Source organism: Cryptomeria japonica, chromosome 11 (genome assembly GCF_030272615.1).
Source record: "Cryptomeria japonica chromosome 11, Sugi_1.0, whole genome shotgun sequence".
Lineage (NCBI taxonomy): Eukaryota > Viridiplantae > Streptophyta > Pinopsida > Cupressales > Cupressaceae > Cryptomeria > Cryptomeria japonica.
Genome location: NC_081415.1, coordinates 658,973,361 through 658,997,236, shown reverse-complemented (window position 1 = coordinate 658,997,236; position 23,876 = coordinate 658,973,361).

Sequence of the window (23,876 nt, the reverse complement as noted above, 5' to 3'; positions counted from 1 at the left end):
TTGGATTTCGACCTTGAAATTTTTGAAACATTTTGGACGTTTGTGATCTATTCTTCTGAATATTTTTCACTCTTTGTTCCAATATCTCATTTTCTTGAGCTAGCTTCTCCTCTAACTTTTGTATTTGGAGACTTGTTTCATCATAAAAAGTTTGATCGATATTGCCTTATTGTTGGGTTGGATAGAATTGTGATTGCATTGTCGGTTGATATGTCAAACTTTGTTGCATCATTGGCACTTGGAACCTTGTTTCAATAGACATGTCACTTATGCAAATGCAATATTTTTGGAATTTTTTCAAGGATAATGTATGATATGCAACTAAATGCAAACTAAATAGATGAAAATGCAAAATCTATGGCAAGAATGCAATCTATGTTTTTGGTTGTTTTTGAAGATTTTGACAAACTTATGAATGCAAATCTAAGAGAGGGACCCTTAGGAAATTGAAATGATGTCTATACCTCAAAGGACAAAAGAACTTAATTGACAAAGGACAAGATGACAATGTCTCCCCTATATTCTTGGATACTAAGCTAGGTTTGACGAAATGATATTGATGACAAAAGGACAAAGGGTTTGATAAGGTCTAGACCTCCTAACAATGACTTAGGGTTTATCAAAGATTTGGATTACTCAAGTATGACAAGACCTAGCTTTGACACTATATGCAAAGGGACAATTACTATGATATGATAATGACTTAAGCTTAATGAAGAGACTTAGGGTATGCAAATATGAATGTATGACAATGGTATGACTTTAATGCAAGAGGACATATGCAAATGGATGACCCTTATTGATACGCAAAAGAATATGACTTAGATGAAACTTAACCTTGGTACTTGACAATGAATTTGCAAAATGCAAACCTAGGATAAACCTAAACCTAAGTGACATGAATGTTGAGACAAGATTTTGAAGAATATTGGATAACCATGTCTTAGGAAGATGATCTTTGAATCTTGTTGAATTTTTGTTGGATGAATGTCTCTTGTGTTTAAATCTTATGTTGGATCAATTTGTCTTGTTCTTGAAATGAGATAAAATTCAACTTTTGACAATCAAAGAATACAAGATATTTCAACTTAGACTCAAGACAATCATGCTCATTTCCACATTTCTTATGGTAGGAAAAGACATTAGGTACTTGAGAGGTAGACTCATTATGAGATTCAAGGAGAATACATAGATGCTTGACCCCACGGGCTCCCCTCCACGGCACTCACTTCTCAGGGCAGCCAAGCATCAGTCCCCATGGAAATCTCCCCATGGCGAACTTAGTATCTCTTCCAAGTATCCAAACTTGTCCTTCTCAAGAAACTAGAAGGGTTTTTGGCCTCTAAAAACAAGGTGTTTAGTAAGGATTTCTGTTAAGCATTACTCCTTGATGTCACGCAAGTGTGATTGAGACATTAAGCCCATCAAGATACCAAACAAATGTAGTCGTGCAAGCATGATTTAGACCAAGAGGCCCTACTTAGATGTTGATATGAGAAAGAGTTCAAGGGTCATCACTTCTCAAGTAACTGCAATTCCCACGTAACCCTTCCTTCAAAGCTTTCGCTCATCAGGTATTTGTTTATAGTGAGTTAGAATGCTAAGGTATTCTAGCCGTATTCACTTTGGGTCATTCCCTTCTCACGATTATCACTTGCTTGCAAAAGCAAAGTGGTCGGGAAGGCAGGCCCTCTAAAGGAGACACACAATCAAAGACACGAGCATGGTATCGAAGATCTGGATTTTTGATTACCCTAAGAAGGATGAGAGCATACTCTCCTACTCCAATGTCACACTTAACAATCAAAGCACAAACATTTTCATTCCAACCTATTTAGAAATCATACTAGGTGCCTAAAACATTAATTGCAAACACAAAGTTTAGTTGTAATCCAAGGCAACCTGCAAAAACCCAAGTCAGGAGTTTGATATGCTTATTCTTTGACTAGCGAACCTGCAAACAATTCATTAGTAGTTTGTGAAATAATTCTTTGTCAAGCGTTTCGCCACAAAGCTACCAACAATGTTAGAGAATCAAGAGAAATGAATCACCATCAAAATTAATCCATAAAAGTTGTGATTCTTTGTCCTCTTAGATTAATCTATGTGAAATTTATCAAATTTACCACCCTAGATTAATCTAGATAAAATTTGCATGAATGCATGATTAATTTGCCAAGCTAAATTAATCTAGATGAAGGTTGCATGATTTTGTTTTTTTGAAAATTTTGACCATTTACAGCAGCATAATTAAAAATATCATAACTTCCTCAATATTTATCCAAATTACAAAATGTAAAATGATCTGGAAAGGTAACAACGTGATCTAATAAACCCAGAAATCGTTTATTTTAATTCTACATGAAATTGTTTACGTTATCAATTGATTATGACTATTTTTTTAGAAGAAAAATCTGCAATTTCTCCACAAAAAAATCTGCAACTTCACAAAACATTCAAAAAAATATTAGATCCAAGCATTTTCACGTCGGGTTCACCAATTAATGTAGCATAGGAAATAGGAATCATCACAAATAGATATATCAAAACACTAGACATTAGCTCAATCACAAATGCATTCATTGCAATGATCTAATCCTAAACAACACTCAATAGAGACATAAAAACAAAGCATTCAAAAATGAAAGATTATGCAAACCAAATGCAGACTTGAATGCTCCTTCCATGCGGCTCCATTGTTCTTCTTTCCTCTTCAAATGGTTTGGTTGTGGATCTCACCTACAAGTGCACACACATAATTGAAAGCAAGTAGACAAGATTATTGATCAAGAGTACTAGAAATTCGATAGTCTTATTACCAATTATTAATTATTAGCCTTGATTGATGAAGATCATCCAATTTATAGATAAATTAGAGATAGGATCAAATTTAGCATGAAATAGATATTAGAAGCAATTGATTTCAAAATGGGAAAAATGAGTGAAAAGAAGAAGGTTATGACACCTTCTATGTCATGAATTATGACATATTGCCAATGCAAAGCTTAGAGGACTAGAACCCTATGACATCTTGCTATGCCAAGAGTATGATGCATGAAGCACAAAAATAGGGAGCACTAAAGACAAGTTAATTAGGTGGAAATTAAAATTAGAAAATTAGAAAATAAGTGGAATTTAAGAATTAGAAATAATGAAAAATTAGAAAATTAGGTAAATTAATTAATAATTTTTCATTTATTAATTAATTCACAAAGAGGAATAATTAGCCAATTAAATAAACATTTAATTGTGACAAGAAGACTTAGGATAAATAAATAATTTATTAATCCTAGAGGAAGAAATGACAAACAAGGTTAAATGATTAAATCACAAAACCTTGGAAGATGAATTAGAAATGCAAAGATGACAATTAGGTCTTGATGAAGGATAAATGACTCGATCATGATTTTGAATTGATAAATGACCAATGTTGATGAATGATTTGATTGAGAAATGCACCAATTGATGAGGAATAATGACTAATTGATCCAAATTGACATAATTGAGATAGACAACAATCGATGGCAAATCGATCACAAAATGACAAAATTGATAAGAGGACAAAACCCTAATTAGGATTGACGATGTCCAAAATGATGACAAATGAGCACGCACATTGATGCGACAGGATAAGATTGATCAAAATCATGACTGAAGATTGTTGTCACCAAGACCAAATTTGAGGACAAGATGAATGAAGAATGTAGAAGAATGACTCGATGCTCGCAAATGATAAAGACCAAGTGCATGACATAGGAGAAATGTTAATGCGACGCAAAACCTAAAATGAGGCAATGCGCAAATGTAAAAGTATGACTCCGCAAGCGTTGACCATTTTTAGATGTCTACAAGTAGATCCAAGTAGCTTTCTCTTCTTGGTTTTTTTGTTCTAGGGAATCCACATAAGAATTATTTTCTCCTCACAATGTTCCATTGTGTTGACACATAAGAAGAAGACCACCAAGGAGGATCCAACGACAACAATAGAGTAGTTAGAAATAGTGGCCCTAACATATGATAATATGAAGCTACAAATATAAGTAGAGGAGACCCAATAGTATAATGTAGAGATAGTGGCAAATTTGAAGAAGGCGAGGATGACATTATTTAAAATGGAATAAGTGGAATGCTTGTGCTCATAGATATTTCTAGTAAAGGTTAATAGATGCCATGAGAAGGATATCTCTTGACTAAATTGACTAATAGATGACTTGGATCCACTTGTTCACACATTGTGCACCTATATTACATCACATTTTATGAATAGAAGAACCCAATGAAATTTTGATTGCATTCATTAGTCACTCTCTATCAAATTTGGGGATTATGAAAGGATATGAGCCCTATGTAATTGTGTATATTTGTACACTACTTGATGACAACCAATTATCACTATAATATGAGTGGAATAAGTTTAATAAATAGTAATGGTTTAGAGCCTCTAATTTTTTGAAGGAATATGTATGTAGGGTCATCAAGAATGAACCCTCAAGTAAAAGGTCTAGGTCTAGGGGTGACTCTAAAATTAGGATCTTAACACCTTAAAGTCTAAGCATCAGTGGTAGCATAAAGTTGTCACCACCATGGTGATTGAATAAATTATGATGTTGACACTTCTAAGCTAGAAAATAGATGTTTGGTTGATTAAGATGGGATTTGTTGTAAATTGAAATTAAAGATAAAAGATAATAGCAACAGAGGGGTGGTCGCTATAGTACTAGAAAAGTATAATTTCTTCATCAAGGGGAGTGTTATAGTTAATGACCACACATTTAATAAGTTTTTAGAGAGTTGATAGTGTTAGCTTTAATTTGATGGATATGTGTTGTATATTTGTCATGTCCCAAGGCTATGTTTCAAGAATGAAATGAGACAAATCATGTTGGATCTCCTTGGGATATCATGAGTTGTTTGATGATGTTCTTATACCTATTGTTTTGTAATATCATTTAGTATTTTTTCATATCAAATGTGTACACATTAATTATGTCTAAACTCAAGAAAGAAAAGACTAATTTTAATGTGACCAATTGAGTTAGTAGAGTAAAAAAGTGTTATTTTTGTCGATTTGAATTAAAAAGGTTTCCTATGGTAAATAATTGTGTTCTATTATAAATGTATCATTATTTTTATATTGAATATAAGTTATATATAATGCATCATTTTTTTTATTTATTTATCAATCTTATTTATTAACAAAGATGTATCAAGTTTTATCAATTCTTACTCTTAGAAACTTTTAACATTAATATGCAAAGAAATTAGAAAAATAAAACAAGAAGGATATATGATCAACATTAATCCCCAATTCAACTCCACATGAAAATTTATTGGTAAACCTCAAGTTACAAAACATGAGTACTTGAATAATACATAGCTAAAATTTATAAAATTTAACACACAATATGGATCAAATTTATTTGAAGAAAAATTTTCAGCTAAAGAAAATGTTCGGTCAAACTTGCATGTCAACCACGGCACGGTGAAAGTTAATCATGTTTGGTGGTCAGTAGGAACGTTAAAATATTTATATAATCTTTGTTTTAGTTTATGTGGTGTTTAATAGATGAAAATTTGTGTTTAAGAAATGCAGCGAAAAATGTTATTTATTTAAGCTGTTTTGTTTTAGTTTAGAATTAATTATTTATTTTACAATTATATAAATATTAATTTTTATTTAAAAATATATTTAATATTATTATATATTTTAATTTTATTTAAAATATATATATTTTATTTAAATTGAATCTTATTATTGAAAATTTTGAATATTTATATTTTTGAATTGAGTACATGTTAAAAGGAATAACATCAAGATCTAGATTTTTTTTATTGGATCAATTGAATTGTTTCATTTTCTAAATGTTCTTATAATTTAATTAATTTTTGGATGATCAACTGAATGCTTTTAAGTATTAGCACATAACATCAAATGTTACAAAATATGTACATAGTCAATTTAGAGTGGCAAAATAAAATGGGCAATAGACTAAATTTTAAATTTTAAATTTAAAAAAAAAGGACCAAGTTTGCAACCATAGATTTGATCCTATAATGATAAAAACAACTCTATGTAAGAAATTAAAGAGATCAAAGACATTTTACTAATCTCAAAGCTTAAAAAAACACATCTTTCTTTTATTACTAGTTTCTAATATTCGCTTGGAAATTCTCATTTGTCAAATAAAAGAATTTCATTCAAACCCATTCTCCTTTGTTTAGATTATTCTCCTCTAAATTTGAGATGAGAATTTTTTTCCTACAACTAAAGGAAAGATAAAGAAAATATATTTATTTTCTATATGGAAACAACTAGGTGAAATCCAAAAAAAAATATAAAAATTACAAACAAAAAATTTGATGGAAAGTATTGTGATTTCACATGGAAGAGAAAATAACTTTCAAAGTAGCATGGTTATGATGAGAGAATAATTGTGAAGAAATAATGAGAAAGAAATGAGTAGGTAATGAGAAATTTAAAATTATCTTATTTCCATCACAAATATTTTCTCCTCCTTTAAGACTACTATGAAAGTGGTGGTAGGTAAATTTTGTCCTCATACAACTTGCATCACATCAACAATGGTTAAAGTCAATAAAACATAACTAATTTGAATCTTGCTTAATTTTTTATTCTACATTAGATTTTGATTTGTAAAGTTGGTCTTAGGTCAATTCCATCATCTATAAAAATGAGATTTAAATTATAATTTTTTGTTTGAATTTCAATTTAATCTAATATTTTTTAATACATATTATATGTCAATATTATGAATGAAACAATTTAATTTTCACTTTTGAGTTGTATTTAAGGGCTAAGAGTAGTTTATTTTTAGACATCTAGTCCTACTTAGAGATCAAGATTAAATTTCATATACTAGGCATTTTCATACGAATTTAAGGATTATTTGACTAGAACACCTATAACTACATTTATTACTTGCATAATAATCTAGGACAACTTATGTAAAGTTGTCTATTAAATCCTTAATTATTTTCAAAAGGCATTGACTAAATATCATTAATGGGTTCTTTAACTCATTAACCTTTTGGAAGAAGATCAATTACCTCAATGTTTTTATAATCAATTCTTATTCATTTAAGTTAATTTGGTAGTCGATGTAATCCTATTTTAATCAAAGAGCCTACAAAACTTATCACTTTAGTAGAACTTACTATGGGATTAATGTTTATATATTTGAAAAGTTGTATGTTAGCGATGAAGTAGAAAATCACATTACACACAAAGCATAGAATTGCACACAAAAACATGAATTCTTTATTGAAAAATAATATTGTTTACATAAGAAAAAGGAGTGAAACAGAGGATGAAATCCTCAAGAGGATGCAACACATTACAGTTTATTTCTTTTGGTTTATACAACCTTCTCCTTACTATATCTCCAAATATACTTCCAAGTTCTCATTTTCCCTCCTTTATCATGACTTACCACCTTTCCATCATCACATTGCTAGCTACAAATGCTCAAAAAATGGTCATAAATAGCCCTTAGGAACCTTCAAGTAATATTTTGATATTTGTAGCTCCTTTATAAAATATCTCAACTTTTGGGAGCCATAAATTTTGATCTAGGCACTAGATTGAGTCTATTTTTTAAATTAAACTTCTCAAAAGGCTCTATGATGCCAACTTAAGCACTTAGTATTTTCAAAGATCTAGAATTATATTAACATGAAATGTACCTACAATGTGCAATTATATTTTCAAAGATCTAGAGCTTTGGGGGAAATTTAAAGTCCCTACATGCTCATATGCAAACTTACTAAAAATAAGAACCCTCTATTTTTAGTCATCCTTAAAAGTTGAAGCCTTTAAGTTAACTTAAGGATGTGAAAAGTTACATATTAATATGAATAGCCCCAGCTAATTTATTGCATGAAAGATCAAGTTATTATAATATTATCTGTAGACACCTAAAAATGTCTCTTTAATCGTATACTAATTATTTGTCTAATTAATTAAGTAATTCTTTAATTATTTGATTAAACTAACTATTTGTTTTAATCATCTCCCTTCAACACTTCTAATTATTCTATTTCTATTCTCTAATTAATTAATCAGTTAACCCCTTTCTCAAATATTAATTAAATATTAATTATTTAATTAATTACGATTAATTCCTTAATTAAATTATCTTTATTATTTAATTAAATTCTATTTATAATGTTTAAATAATTTTATTTAAATTATTCTTCCAAATCTCCAAATTCAAATTTTAAATAATTCCATCTAATTTCATTTCTCTTAAATTCACATTTCCCCAAATTCAATTTCAATTATTACCATCTAATTCCAAATCATCAAATTCATATTTCACCAAATCTGAATTTCAGTTAACTTCATGTGCATTTCAGCATTCGAAAACCCAAATTCAAATGCAAATCAAAATGAGATTGAATTTCAAGTCAATCTCCTACAACACATGTTGAAAATATAATTGGTTGATCAAATTAGTTAAACCAATCAGTTAACTTAGTTAACTCTTCAATCTCCTTCAATCACCTTTTTCAAACTAACTAGTTATCTCTTAATCAATTCAGTCATCTCTCAATCAACTCAATCAACTGGCTAATCTATCCAGTTCACTAGCCAATCTATTTAGTTGACTCCCCAATCAAATGAGTTAACAAATCAATCTATTGAGTTCACTAATCAATCAATTTTAGTTTACTATCAATCAACACTTGAGTTCAAATCCTCATAGCTTTTGTGTTGAAAATCTATAAATTCAACCTCTTTTCTCAATTCAATCTAGAATCACAGTCTTAAAACAATTGTCTAATCTATGCACGAATCCCAGTGCAATACCTAGGAGCCACCTACAAGAACAATTTGGAGAAGCGCAATGGAAGCCACGATGCACGATGAGGAATTGTCATTTATTCTTATCCTGTGTTAATTCGTCCTTATTTCCTATTTCTGCATTAATAATTTTTAAGCATGAAACACAATGGTGAACCCGACGTGAACTAACAACAATTTTAAATTTTGTGTATGCCTACAGGTTTCCATTTTTGGCAGGTTTCCATTTCTAGAAATTTTCCATTTTTGGAAGGTTTCCATTTCTAGAAAGTTTCCATTTTGGTAGGTTTCCATTTTTGAAAAGTTTCAACTTATGAAAAGTTTCCATTTTTGGTAGGTTTTTGGATGGAAAGTTTCCATTTTTGCAAGTTTCTTTTTCTAAAAAGTTTCCATTTCTGGAAAGTTTCTATTTTTTGTAGTTTCCATTTTTAGCAAGTTCCTCATGTAAAAAAAAACAAAAAAAACCTCTCTATTCTTTCATTTTTCTTAAATTTTAGTCTTTTAGTGTTCTATTTTATAACAAATCATTGATAAACACTGAAGCAGATTTTTGTAACCAAAGGAAGGAAATTAGGCTGGATAGCCCACCATGTGTTTTTTTTTAATGTTATTTTCTCTGCAGGGTTAAAGTAGAGACTTCTTTTGGTTCTTGTAAAAAGAAAAAAATCAAATTTTTTCCTGTTCTTTCACAAATTGCTATGAAGGTTAAAAATGAACCCCATGCCTTTTCGGAGCAACATCTCCACTTAGAATAGAAAATCATTGCAATGGAAGGATAATTTTTTATTTTTTTTGGTGTCTTCGAAGGGATAGGTATTATGCTCTCCCCTTCAATGGGTGATCAGAAAACCAGATTCTCTTCTTGTATGCTTTCAGTAATTTTTTGTACTTACATCCTTTAGAAGGCCTGCCCTCCCGAGTTGCCCTTAGGGAGCCATTAAGGCCGGTGAGAGGGGAACGACCTAAGTGGCAACGACTAAAGCCAATTAATCCAAGCCACTATAAATAAATACGTATGTGATGAAAATCATATGCGATGAGTGTTGCATGTTGTCACAATGATGTTATGCCTCCCTTGGTGCCTATACGGTACATTACATTAAAATCTAAAGAGTGTAACCTCTACAGACTGGGAGACCTCCCTCAACGGAGTGTAAAACATTGTTGATTGTGACCACTCAAACGGAACCCTTTTTAAACACCTTAGAAATTAGAAACCCAACTGAGTCAATAACCAAACACTTGAATTATCACAGTGCAAGGGTGGGGAAGAATCCGCCCCCAAGACACTCACCATATATCTCCCAGGATAACAGGCCAATTGAGGAGCAATCTTCTTTGGTCTAATTTGCGGAAAAAAGGGAAAAAACGGGCGCACCCTAGGGTGTGACAGGGCTGTTTGAGTTGACAGGGTATCAAGATGTGGGTTGTGGTAATACTTGTGACCTTTTGACCTTAGGAGAGTCTTCTTTATGTGCTATCAGATTGCCCAAATACAATGAAAATAAAATGGGGTCTTGAAAAAGACTCCAACATTCATGGGAATTTAAAAAAGTTCCTTAAACAAGTACTATTTTTATGGTATTATTCCTTTTGATGTGTCTGTTGTGTCCTTTGCTACATTTCACCAAGTTCAAACATTTTAGAAAATACCAAAAACAAAGTGGAATCTCAACCAATTTTTGTCAAAAACATCACCAAAATCAAGTCTTTCAAACAATGTCAAGTTTCAACATCAACAATATCAACAAGATCAGAACCTCACAGCAAACAATCTTGTCAAGATCAACAAATCAATCAAACTTTTGCAACATTCTAGAAATGGAAAAAACATCTTACATGTTGTGATCTTATGTCCAAACCAATCAAGTGAACATCATGGATTGGCGTTATGCATTTCGTAGGGAAGCTGAAGAGTTCGTCCCTTCCATTCATATTCCATCACCATCCATAGAGATCTTAGCTCAACAAATCAATACTTTGCAACAACAAATAAGAAACATAACTGGTCCTAACAACCATAGGTACTGGTTAGAAAAAATTATAAGAGAAGTGATAACCACAAGAGAATCATTATTAGGCCAACCTTCTTCTCCTTGTGAGACCATTCAAACATGTCAACCTTCATTCTTCAACAAAATCATTCCTACCTCAGTTCAACCAACATTAGAGTCATGTCAAACTTCTTTCAACCCAACATATCTATCATACCAATCATATCAACCCAACATTCAAAGTACCTCTTTCAACCAAAATCAAACCCCTTTCGACCAAAATCAAACTCCATTCAATCAAAGTCCAAATCAAAATTCACACCAACCCAACATTCAAACCTCTTTCAACCAAAATCAATTACTTTAATCAAAATAATAATTTACACCAATGGGCTATATGTAGTAATTTGATTAATTAATTTCCACAATTCCAAATAACCAATAAAATATAAATTCATAAAATAAACATTAATGAATAATAATTCTCCAATAATAATAATCACACATTAATATTAAATGTTAATGTCATCCATTGATTTAATTTAATACTTATAAACTATATAAACCGATTAATTTTTAATAGATAAATAATCACAAACTCACAAGGCAACTCAACATAAGGTTGAGCAACATACCACATGACGTGGACCAACGACTCAAGCCAAGACACTAATTGACAAGGGTATCAACTTAAGCCTAGAGTATGAGAGGGAAACACATGTCATCTCCAACAACTTGCCATTGGGATAAAGACACGCTCAGACCTGTGAGACTGGGTCGAGTCGATGTCTGGTACCTACAATCCCGCATCCACTACTAAACACAATATAACATATATACAAGACATATTCATCATAAATGATCATGCAAGTGATAAAGAATCACAACATCATTTCATGCTTGCAATGAGTGGTATGGCATCATCTCTAATCATGAAGACACTATAAGACAATCACAAACATTGTAGCATCAACTCAATCATCATAATCATAGAGTAGGGTTAGCGTAATCATAATGTCATCAAAATCCCATAAGCAATATGATCCATCGTGAATAATGAACACTTATAAATCATCAAATATAGATCCATCACCATATCCAATACAATCATGAAATAGGGTTAGTACATAACATGATACCATCAAATCATCATAAAGTAGACTAAGCTAGATCAATATATTCCTTTGATGTACAAAAAGACAAGATGGATCGAGAAGGGGCACTACACCACATTTACTTTTCTTCGAGTGCAGAAGTGTTTGGAGCTAACCTCCTTAGAGGATGCACGTTTCATGCCTACACATTTGACCCTGGACAACTTGGATAAATCTTGTTGATGCTTGTTGAGGATATAAATGGGAGATCAAATCATTACAAAAAGGTCTGTGTATGGGGTGGCAAATTTTTTTTTAATGCATTCCAAGGATAATGAGCCAAAGGTAATTTCATTCAATGCCCCAAGAAGTAAGCTAGAACAATGAGTTGAAAGCTATTGATATGATCAAACATAAGTGTTATGGTGGAAATTCATCAACTATTTATGATATTATGAGGTTGTTTCCTCTTGTTGTAATTGTTCTAATTCTTAGGGAGTAGTGAACTTCCTTTGGTTGTAGTTATAAAATTGTAATTCAAGTAGTTACAACTTCCTTTGGGTTGTAGCCCATCAAACCTATTGTAACCTCATTTTTCATTTGTGAGGCTTGATTTGGATACTAGATCCAAGTAGCTAGCTCATCGTGGTTTTTCCCTTGTTAGGTTTTCCATGTAAATCTAGTGTCTACTTGTGCAATTGTGATATTTTGCTTTTTTATTGATGATTTGTTTCTAAGTAAGGGTTTATTCTAATGTTGAAGTATTTAAGTTTAATTGAATACTAATTCAACCTCCATTCTCAGTATTCTAGTGTGTTTAACATTTTCTTGAAAGTTATGGAAACTCTTAACTTTTCTAGAATTTGGTTAGATTTGATTTTCAAGTGGATAGCTAGCCCAAGATGTTTAATGTTATTGAAAGACTCTCTAAAAGGATTATTTGAGGCATTGATTGACATCAAATAGGGGGATCTTTTTAGAATCAGGGATCACTAAGAGGGGGGTGAATTAGTGATTTGCCATAAATCAAATCCACAAACTTATTCTTTATCCATCGGTTATCAATGCATAATAGAAAACACATAAACAAGCAATAAATAAACCACAGTTCCACAACAGCAAAAATTTTACGTGGAAACCCAAAAAGGGAAAAACCATGGTGAAGCTGGAACCCACAATATTCATATACTATGGCCAGGAGTACATAAATATTACATAGATGGGGAATGCACTTGCATTCAGACTCACTGCCTAGAGCTCACTGCTCAAATACAATGACTCAAAAGGCTACAACCTTTAGGGAAGTGTCGCTGACTTACAATTTGATTGCAATGAGGAAATGCAATAAAATGAACTTTGAAGTAGCATTTGGCAATGCATGAATGAGTTTCGGTTAAGCACTAGATCTCTGACTGTACTCTCTCTGCAAATACTTTGTTCCTATCTCAGTCAGCTAGTGGATTATCTGTGAACCAAATGTGCATGTGAAACTACACTCAATCACACCAAAACGGATCACCACAAATGTATTACACCAAAAAATAATTGCCAAATTGATTTTATATGTCCGGTATTAACAAAAATAATATCCTTCAAGTTGGCTTCAATATTTAACAAAACATAGCACTGAACCAAAAGAGTATGATCAAACGCTTCCTAAGGATTTTCCCATTCACCAAGAACACAAAGTCAACCACCAAAATCACCACAATCATCGAAAATCTTTCCGGAGCAAAACATTACCGAGATAGCCCTGTTTTACCGATTCACTACCTACTAGTTAACTCCTTCTTCTGGATAAGAGGAATCATGACTACGAGATCAAATATCCAAGAAGAGTTGCCATTAATGACAACCCTGAACCATAAATCAAGTATCGGAAGTTATTGGATGAGTGTCAATTGCCAACAGACCCTTTATCCCATTTTTTTCATAATAATGACAGAAGCATTGGGTAGATCAATTAGGTAAGCCTTGTCAAGGGGATACCTTAAAGGGATCATAACTACTAGAAATCTACCCCTGATCTTCCATCAATAATTTTCTGATGAAACTTTTCTTTATGGAGAAACCAAGAGGCAAGAAGAAAGAATTTTTAAGGAGATTTTAAATTTATATTCATATACCTCTAGGCAGCAAGTGGAAGTAAATAAGTTAAAAATTATTTTCATTTTCACTCCAACAAGGAAGGAGTAAGAGATTATTAGGATCATAGGTTTCAATAGAGGACAAATTTCATGCATGTATCTTGGAATTCCTTTGAATAAAGGAAACTATAATAACAAGCTTTGGGACCCCCTCTATGATAGGCTCTCTAATAGAAGAACATCTTGGAAAGGTTGGTGGCTATCTTGGGTAGAGAGAATCATCGTGTTGAAGATAGAAATTTCAGCTATTATGATATATATAATGTCATGCCTTTCCTTATCAGCAAGATTTAATGTAGAGTAGGAAAAGTGAACCACTTCGAAAGGTGGTCAAACCTCTCAAGGACTCACTAACCTCCTCCCCACTTAGAGAAACCTTTGAAGTCTTCATACCTCTAAGTTAAATCACTAAAGAAAAATGAAAGCATGAAACTAACTACTGCTAATTGGTAAAAATATTTTAACCACATAAACCAAAGACACGGGTCACAAAGATCATCTGGTAAACTATGTGAGCTCTCTGTCTAGGACACACATACAAGTCATGGATGACATTGTGATTCTCTCACATCCTATATAGATAGAGTATGGGGACCATACTCAAAAATGTAATAACAAACAAACATGAGTCCTGACTACTTAATATGATGAACCCAACAATAGAAAGCTAATATCTAGTTGAAATGGAATAAGAAAAATACAAGAGAAAAAGAAGCTCGCAACATCCAATGAATGGAGCATCCAACAATTCCTTTCTTCCTATGAACCTACACATTAAAAAATTAAGGACAAAAATTTTGGGTTTGTGATTTAGAGGTCTACCATAGTTAGACACCCATTTTGGTGTTTCCACCTCCACGAACAACCAAGATAGTTTGATAGATAAAATGATAAAATAGATATTAATGATAGAAGCAATAAAATGATATGTTAATAGAGATGGATTAATGAAAGACATATTAAAAGAGAAATAAGCAAACCCCCCTCTAACACCAAGAAGTGTGAAGCTTGTTGGAGTGAAGACAAGAACTAGTCCCTCAAACATACAAAGCTATGATAGTGATGGAAGTGGAAAACCAACATAGTAATGGTGAATAGAAGTACAATAAAAATAGAAAAATTAAATTTAAACCATGATAGAGAATCCAAATGATCAAGAGAGCCAAGAAGAAGACCAAAAATGAGACAAAAGGGCAAGATATAGAGTCCAAAAAAGAATATTGACATTGGTGTGCGCAAAAGGAGGCATTACATTGCTAGGAATACCAAGTGTAACATCTCAATGGCTACCTTCAAATTGCAAATTTGTGAGGTGCTAGGGAAACACATGGATGTTACCATGAAGTATAGGTGCCCTCAAGTCTGACAGTCAACATAATTTAGAAAGAGGGCAAAAAGGATGACAAGGCAAGCTGAGCGAGTAGGCAGGTGAGGTGGAAGCCAAGGGAGGATATCTGATTCAACTTAAAATAGAGGCACTTATGTAATGTGGATTTGCACAAGGTACAACTTATAATATTACAATTAATCAAAAGATGAATTGGTATATGCATAAATTACTTTGGCAAGGGAATGCAAATAATAATAAAATTATTTGATATGTTGGGATAAAGTGTGTAAACCAAAGGAATTGGGAGGTGTGGGATTGAGAAAGAAAAATCTCCAAAATAGGGCTTTGGAAGCTCAATTAATGTGGATGATATTTAAAGAACCTCAACTTAAATGGGTTAAAATTATTCAAAACAAATACTTGGAGGATAATGATGCTTCAAGTATCATAGCCACTTCCAAACCTCCATAAGGCTCTAGAATTTGGAACTTCATGGAGGAGTGCAAACCATTGATCATAGAGTTTCTCAGTTGGGACATACATGATGGAAGTATTGCTTTCTTTTTGGGAAGATCCATGGTGTGGCTATGCTAGTATTGATAATAGTGTGATTTTAGTGATCACAAAGGAATTTCTCATGCATAGATGAGGTATTCATGTGCAAGATTACATGTTGGTAAGTGAACAAAATAAAGTAAAATGTTGGTGTTGGAAATGAATGGGCACCCTTGGCCTTTCAGGGGAAGAATTATTTCAATTAAAGAATATTATTCAAGATAGAATGGTGGTTCTACAAGAGGTTCAAGATGTCATTTTATGGAATGGTTAAAAAAATAGGCTCTATAATGCATAGGATGGGTACAAGTTAATGGAAAGAGAATCGACTCAAGAATTGCTGCAAATTGCCACCAGTCTATGTTGCACAAACATTGTTTGCCCAAAGTGGGTACCTTTACTTGGGTTGCTCTCCAGAAGAAGATTTTGATAGTAGAAAAATTTAAGGTGAGTTTTCATGGCTCCTTAAGATGTGAGTTATGCAATGAAGGGAAACTTGCAGCCAAACATATGATAATTTCCACATAAACCATTTGAGATTTTAAGTAAATAAATACATAGATAACATAATCATCCAAGTTGATACAAGACATACTCTGGGAAAACCCTCATGAGGGAAAAACCCAGCCTCCAAAAGCATCTATCGACATGTATTATCAATGATCCTCCATTACAAATACAATCATGAAAGCTTTCAAAACCCCAACCATCAACAAAAACTCCATGTGGACAAGCATGTAACCACACACCCCATGCCATGATTCCAACCTCTGCAAATGCTAATCCTTGCTAACCTAAACAACTACCCTTGTGGTTGCTTTTATAGACACAAGCTCCCACAAAACCACCAAGTGGTATTACATCAAAATCGTGTGCTACAAAACCAAGGGTTAACTACCCCATTGACCCCACATCTAATATTGGGTAGTTTATTAAATTACTTTCCCTAATTAAATAAATATAATATAATATATCCCAATGTTACAATACAACTCATCAAGTGCTCTCAATAGTATTTCCAAGGAATCTCTACATGTTACACATCCAAGTGCAACTCACATAATAAAATAAAATATTACAATAATAAACATTATTATGCAAGGTGTACATAACCTAGATTTTTCTAACATGCAAAAGCTTCAAAGAATCAATAGATCCTCTTTTGTTGGATTGTCCTATTTCATAGAAGTGCTAGAGATGGCTATGCACAAAATTGGGATGAGTGAGGGGACTCCCAAATGGCTCTTTAAGTTTATTTAAATCATGGTCAATCTTGCATAGGATATCAACTTTAGCATGCTTATGGATCACAAGTCTTTCTATCTTGATCTTGGAAATTTGGAAGGAGCATAACCATAAGATATTTCAAGATAAACATATGAGCTTGGTCTCTTTTCTAAACAAGGTCAAGGTAGCAATGATAGAAGTGGCTAATGGTAGAATTAGGGAACAATATAGTAGGGGATCCCCTTTTTTAAATTGGTATGCTTACATGAAGAAGTCTTGGTATGGTTTGAGAAACCCTACAGTAATGGGGCTTGGAGGAGAAGAGTCCCAAAGGTTAAGGGAACCAACTAAGTGGAAAGAAATAGAGGCTGGATGGTATAAGGCAAATTTTGATGGCTCCTCTAAAAGAAACCCTAGTGTATTAGGAATTCGATGTATTATTAGAAATTGGGAAGGAAAAAATATTATAGCATGGCTAAGTCTCTCTCAAAAGGCTCCAACAATGGGCAAATTTTAAGGCTTTCACTTTGGGTTTAGAAATAAGTGTCAAGAGTTAGAGCTTAAGAAAGTGGTTGTTGAAGGGGAATCCTTGTTTGTAATAAATACATTGATGAAAGGATCAAATCCTGATTGGAAGCTCCAAGCTTTGTTGGAAAAAGCTATAGTAGTCTCATAATATTTTGATTCCTTCTATACCGTCAGTTTATAGAGCAACCAACAATGAAGTAGATAGTTTGGCCAACAAAGCAACATATGGTTTGGATTTATTTTTTAATTTTTCGTGGGGAATCAATCTAGAATAATTAGCTGGGTGATATTGCAGAGTTATTAGTTTTTAGTGGTGTGTCTATTTGTTTTGGTGATTAGAAGGGAAAATGAATGAGCAAACATTTAGTTTGGTATCTCCTTTGTTTTGGAATTCCTTCAATCAGCTAGATTGTACTCTTATCAACTTTCAAAGTTACTACGCTCCTGAAGGCATGCATTAACTTTGGTAATTGACGTGAGTCTTTCCATACTAGCTTATATGCAACCAAATTTCATCTTTAAATGTGAAACGATCCTCTTTTTTCAAGGTTGTGGGCTTTGTTAGTGTTAGATTTGGGTTTGATTTGTATGTAGTTGGTGATGCTCTCCTTGTGCAGGGTCTTGCATGGCCAAACTCACAAAATCTAGTTGGTTAGGTGGAATAGTTTGTCCTTTGGTTTTGCATGATCCTTAGTTTGAGGGTTTTGATTTAAAATGAATCAAATCAATATGCGTCAACAATTCCTTAAGGGAAATGTTCGTTGTTTGAACTTTTTTGGATTAATACAATTTACATGGCTTACATATAAAAAACTCTAATTCTAATTTGACTCTAACTGTGACCTTAATTCTAACCCTCACTCTAATATTAATTATAACCCTAACTATAACTATAATTATAACTACAATTTTAAATTTAACCATAACTATTTGATTGTAACCCTAACCATACCTCTAATTATAATCCTAATTCTAATTGTAACCCTAACCTTAGTTATAATCTTAACCCTAAGTCTAATCCTAACCATAAATCTAACCTTAATACTAACCCTAACTCTAATTCTAATTATAAACCTAACATTCATCCTAACTCTAATTTTATCCCTAACATTAAGACAACTTTTGAAGTGTGATTAAGAGGAGCATTGTTTACATTTTTGTAAATTTTATTTTAACTATTATACTAACCATACTTAGAAATCTAATCCTAACGCTAACTTTTAATTCTACCGTAACCTTATTTTAACTATAATTATAACCCTAGTGATAACCCTTATTTCAACCCTAACCATAATTATAAGGATTTAAAATTACAATAATTAGGATTAAAATTACAGTTTAATGAATAATTATAAAATTAATTTTATAATTAGTTAGTTTAGTTATAATAATTTAAATTATTATATTTTTAATTAAAGCACTTATAATTATTTTAGAATTATTTAAATTTTAAAATATTAATTAATAACTTAGAATTATATTTTATATATTTTCTAACCCTAAAATTAAACAATTATATAATTAAAATAATTAAAATAAAATAAATTATAATTCTAAAATTTTGGGCAAACCTTTGGTGAAATGGTGGGCCTTCTTGCTTGTAGCCTCAACAACCAAAGTTTAAATCTTGCAAGATTACTTTATATTGTATCAATAGTTGAGGTGCCCCTAAGATCTTGTATCTTGATTTATCTGATGGATGTGGAGTAGGGTATTTTCATTATGCTTAGGGGGTACATCCCTAGCCAAAATTTTCTAGTGATTGGTCTCAAATTATGTGTCAAAGGAAATTTGAGTCCAACAAACATTGACAAAAAACTCATAGATTGTGGTAAACACCATTAGTATAAGGAAAGATGTTAGTTGAAAAATTAGGAAGTTTATCAACGAAATATATTGGTCCTTGTGTTAAATGGTAGAGTACAATCTTAGACACATTTATAGAGAGAAAAATATGATTGCAAACTTTATTTTCAATCAGACCATTGATCAAAGCAAAATAAAATAAAATTTCTAGTAATGCTCATACCTGGCTTAGCATGCATGATATCCAAAAGCCAAGATATAGCATTGTTAAATGATCTGCGAGACAATTGATTCATTGGACAAGATTGTTTTGTATCTCCTTAGTGTTGATACCCCATCCCTTATAAAAAGTATAAGCTTACATAAGATCTCAAACTCAAGAATGTCAATGCATAATAAATAATGACATAAAAAATTAGATTTTGTGACTTGTGTATGTGACTACAAGCAACGAATCCTTATATTACAACTAACAAATCTTTTCAAGATTCAATTTGATGTGGATGAAGGTGACATATTTATGGAAGTAGGGCAGAAACACTCCACGCCCATGTAGCATAACCCCACTTTAATGGAGAAATCTCTCTATTATCTATATTCTAATTAATTATAACCCTAATCCTAATTTAATTAAAGTCTAGATAATTATAATTATAATAATAAACTTAATTCTGTTAAGGTGTAAAATTTAATAGAACAAGTACATGGATAATGGAGACCCTAGTAGAGTCCTAACTATTGCAAATTTGACTAGGGGTTTTGTTGTTTCAAGGTTCATGTGGAAATGCAGATCGATTATCAGAGAGCACTTTTCTTGGAAGATCAACAATGGGGTTCTGCTATTGGGCTGTTAGCAGAGTTTTGGGATGTCATAATAAAGGAAGGGGGGATGATAAGCTCCTCGAAAGGTGGAGTGGGATTTTCCTTCCAATTCTGACAAATAATGCTATGAAAGAGGGGTTAGAGGAATAGTTTGGAAGCTCATTCAAGTCTTTGTGTGAGGGTGCATTTGGTATTTCTTTGCTTTGGTCATTTTCTTTGCTAGGTGATGTGTTTGCAATGGTGTATATCTTAGTAATGGAAAATGGTGATGGTCGATATCGTGAGATTTGTATGTTCTCTTTTGATATAACAAACGACAACTATCCCATAAATGGTAGTGCTTATTTTAAATAAAACTTAATCCTTAACCTAATTCTTAATTATTATTATTATTTAAATATTATATTATTTTACTTGTATATTAATATACATCTCTTCAAGAAATTTTTTTAAGTGAAAGTTTATTACTTCTTTACACATGATAGATGAATAGATTTTCACTTATAGATTTTTTTTTCTTTTATAAGTTCAAAATTGTCTATAATAAATGTGATCTTCATTTTAACTTGAAAAATATTTATTGATTTAAAAAAATATATGTATACACATAGAATTAGCTATGAGCAATATTTATTTAATGATTATTCTTCTATTAAATGATTAATTTGAAGAAATTAATTTATTTAATTCATTAGTATTTAATATTCTTCTTTTAATTAATTGAATTGAAACATTTAATTAATTCATTCATTATCCCTCTTTCTTCTAGTCCAATAATTAAATATTTAAATTTAATTATCACCCCTTATCATATTTGTGCACTATTTACAATCCTATAGTTCCATATAATTATCTAATTAAAACTTTCCAACTCACCTCATCTCCAAATCATCTCCACCTTTGCCAACTCATCCATCATGTGGCTAGTTTAAATAAATAAAAATAAATCATTTATGAGCCACTTATCTCCAACTTCCATATTCACAAATAAAATGTGTACGTGCACATAATCTTTGAAATCTCCCTATTTTTGCTCCAACACTTCTATATTCTTGGAGGAGGTTTTTTCCACCTAACCCTAGTCTGTCTCCACTTGTCCCTCCATTCCTAAATATTCTCTAACCAATCTTAGATTCTCTTAGTCTTCCCCTCAGTCAAGGTCAGATGAGTGACACTTGTCTTCTCCTTCCCCCTTTCTCTCAACCTTCAGCCTATTGCTCATAGCCATAAAAAAAACAAGATTTAATCATGACCATTGATCTCTACCACCTAAGCTTATGCACTCAAAAATCTATAAATAGAGGTCTCCTAAGACATTTTTGAAACTAATAGTTAATCTTATAGTTAATTAGGAGTCTTAATCTTTGCATCCATGAGTTCATTTGTCTAAGAATTTTAGAGTTTTGAGTAAATTAGCATAAATTGTTTTCATAACATAGCTTTGCATATCATATCATCTATCAGTCCATTCCACACTTGCCATCTTGGAAGATACCAGTGCTTGTCTGAGAGAAAATCATCTACAACCAAGACCAATGGGGTTAGCACACAATGAGACATAATCCATGAAGCTATAATCATTTTATTTTTCTTTATTTCATGTTGTTTCATTGGTTGAAGATTGAGTTCCTATAGTTTTATATTTTCATGATGGACTAACAAGTTGCAGGTTGCTTTTGAGGTGAAAACTTAAGTCGATACAATATATTTTCATGATTTAAAAATTTGATAGTTTAATAATATAGAATCTATTTTTATAATATTTTGTGTTTATAAAAATGTTATGATACTCTCTACACAATTAAACAAATAATAATTGAGAATTGTTGAATAGATATATGATATGTATAAAAAATAGTATAGATGTCTTAATTAGATCTATCTAAAAGACAAAAAAGACATCGAGAGATGTATCTAAATTAGCATCTCAACCATCTTTTTTTAATTTTTACGGAGGTCCAAACCTACGAGCACAATAGCCCAGCAAGAGCATGAAGCCTGCAAGCTGCTAGCCTAGTGAGGGCCTTCACAAAGTATGTTTTTCCATCCAATATGGGGGCACGAGCCAATAGGCTAAACCTCTTCGGCTAAGAGATAATGGATGAGGGGTATCCATTTTGCCAAATTCACCCGAGGCATGATCCCGACCTCATCCCTTATGATGTCAGAGCCTTGCACTTAGTAAGACTTGATCCCTGGTGGGCTCATTTGGAGCCATTCAACTTCACCAGTAGACCAAGGGCCCATTGAAATCTCAACCATCTTTTAAATAGATGCAATTAATATATCTATGATAGTATATTTGAATTATATTTTATATATGTTATAACTATAAAATTAAATTATCATATAATCAAAATAATGTGTATTATTTAAAATTCTATTTTTTTTTAAATATTACTTAAATTAATTAAAATAATAACTATATAATATAGTGGACATATCTTCTTTTCTTTTAATGGTTAAATGAAAGTTATTTAAATTTATAATTAATAAATTAATAAAAAAAAATTAGATATTACAATAAATTATGATTTCAAAAAATATTAAAAAAAGAAACTAGTTTAAAAGAAAATCTTATATAAAGTTATAACATTATTATAAAGAATGTTTTTATAACTTTTTTTCAAAAGAAGAGGAAAAAATTATTCAACTCAAAGAAATATTATAAAGCACAACGCCAGAGGCCCAAAAAGGGTCAACCAAAATCTAACTGAAATAAACATTAAGGAAAGCTTAAAGAAGAAACCAACTACACATTTTTGTCCTCCAGCACTAACTTCTCTAGAGTTAGAGAACATTCTGGAGACAAATCCCCTCAACCACTAGCATCGCATCCTTCCAAATACTCAGAAGCTCTCTTAGATAAGCAATCAACCATTTTGTTCCACTCTCTAGGAATATGAATAAACTAAAAAAGTTTCAGAGAGAAACTCAAACTCAAAATTTGCCTAACCAGTAGGGCCAATTTCTTTTTCACCCTATCCAATAGCTCCTCATTGAAGATATTGACCATAAATTGTAAATCAAATTCACAAATATTCCTTTTCTAGCCAAGGGAGTACCCTCTTTCAACTGCATACAAGATAAAAAGAATCTCCATGAGGTTATTAGCGAATTACCCCTTGTAGATGAAAAAGAAGAACATAACATCCCCAACACTATTCTTGATAATGCCACCAATCCCTGCATGTCTGAGATTCCCCCTGGAGGAGCCATAAATATTAACCTTTAGAACTCCTTGAGGGGGAGGAATCCACCTTCTTTCTCAAACGAGACCTTTTCCAAAAAAGGAACTGAGGCTCATATCCATAATATTCAAGTTCCTTATAATAGTCAAACCTTTAGGATCCATTGAAACTTGTTGCCCTGATTTTCAAGCACTCAAAATTTGGACTTTTGCATTAAAGCTAATGTTTGGCTTGTCCTTGTCTATAATGTGTACTTGTCAAAATTTTCCAAGATATGTAACTATGTGGTTTCAATTCAAGGTCATCATCTCCAAGCCCTATCATGTACACACTTGTCATGTATTGGTCAAAAACTAAA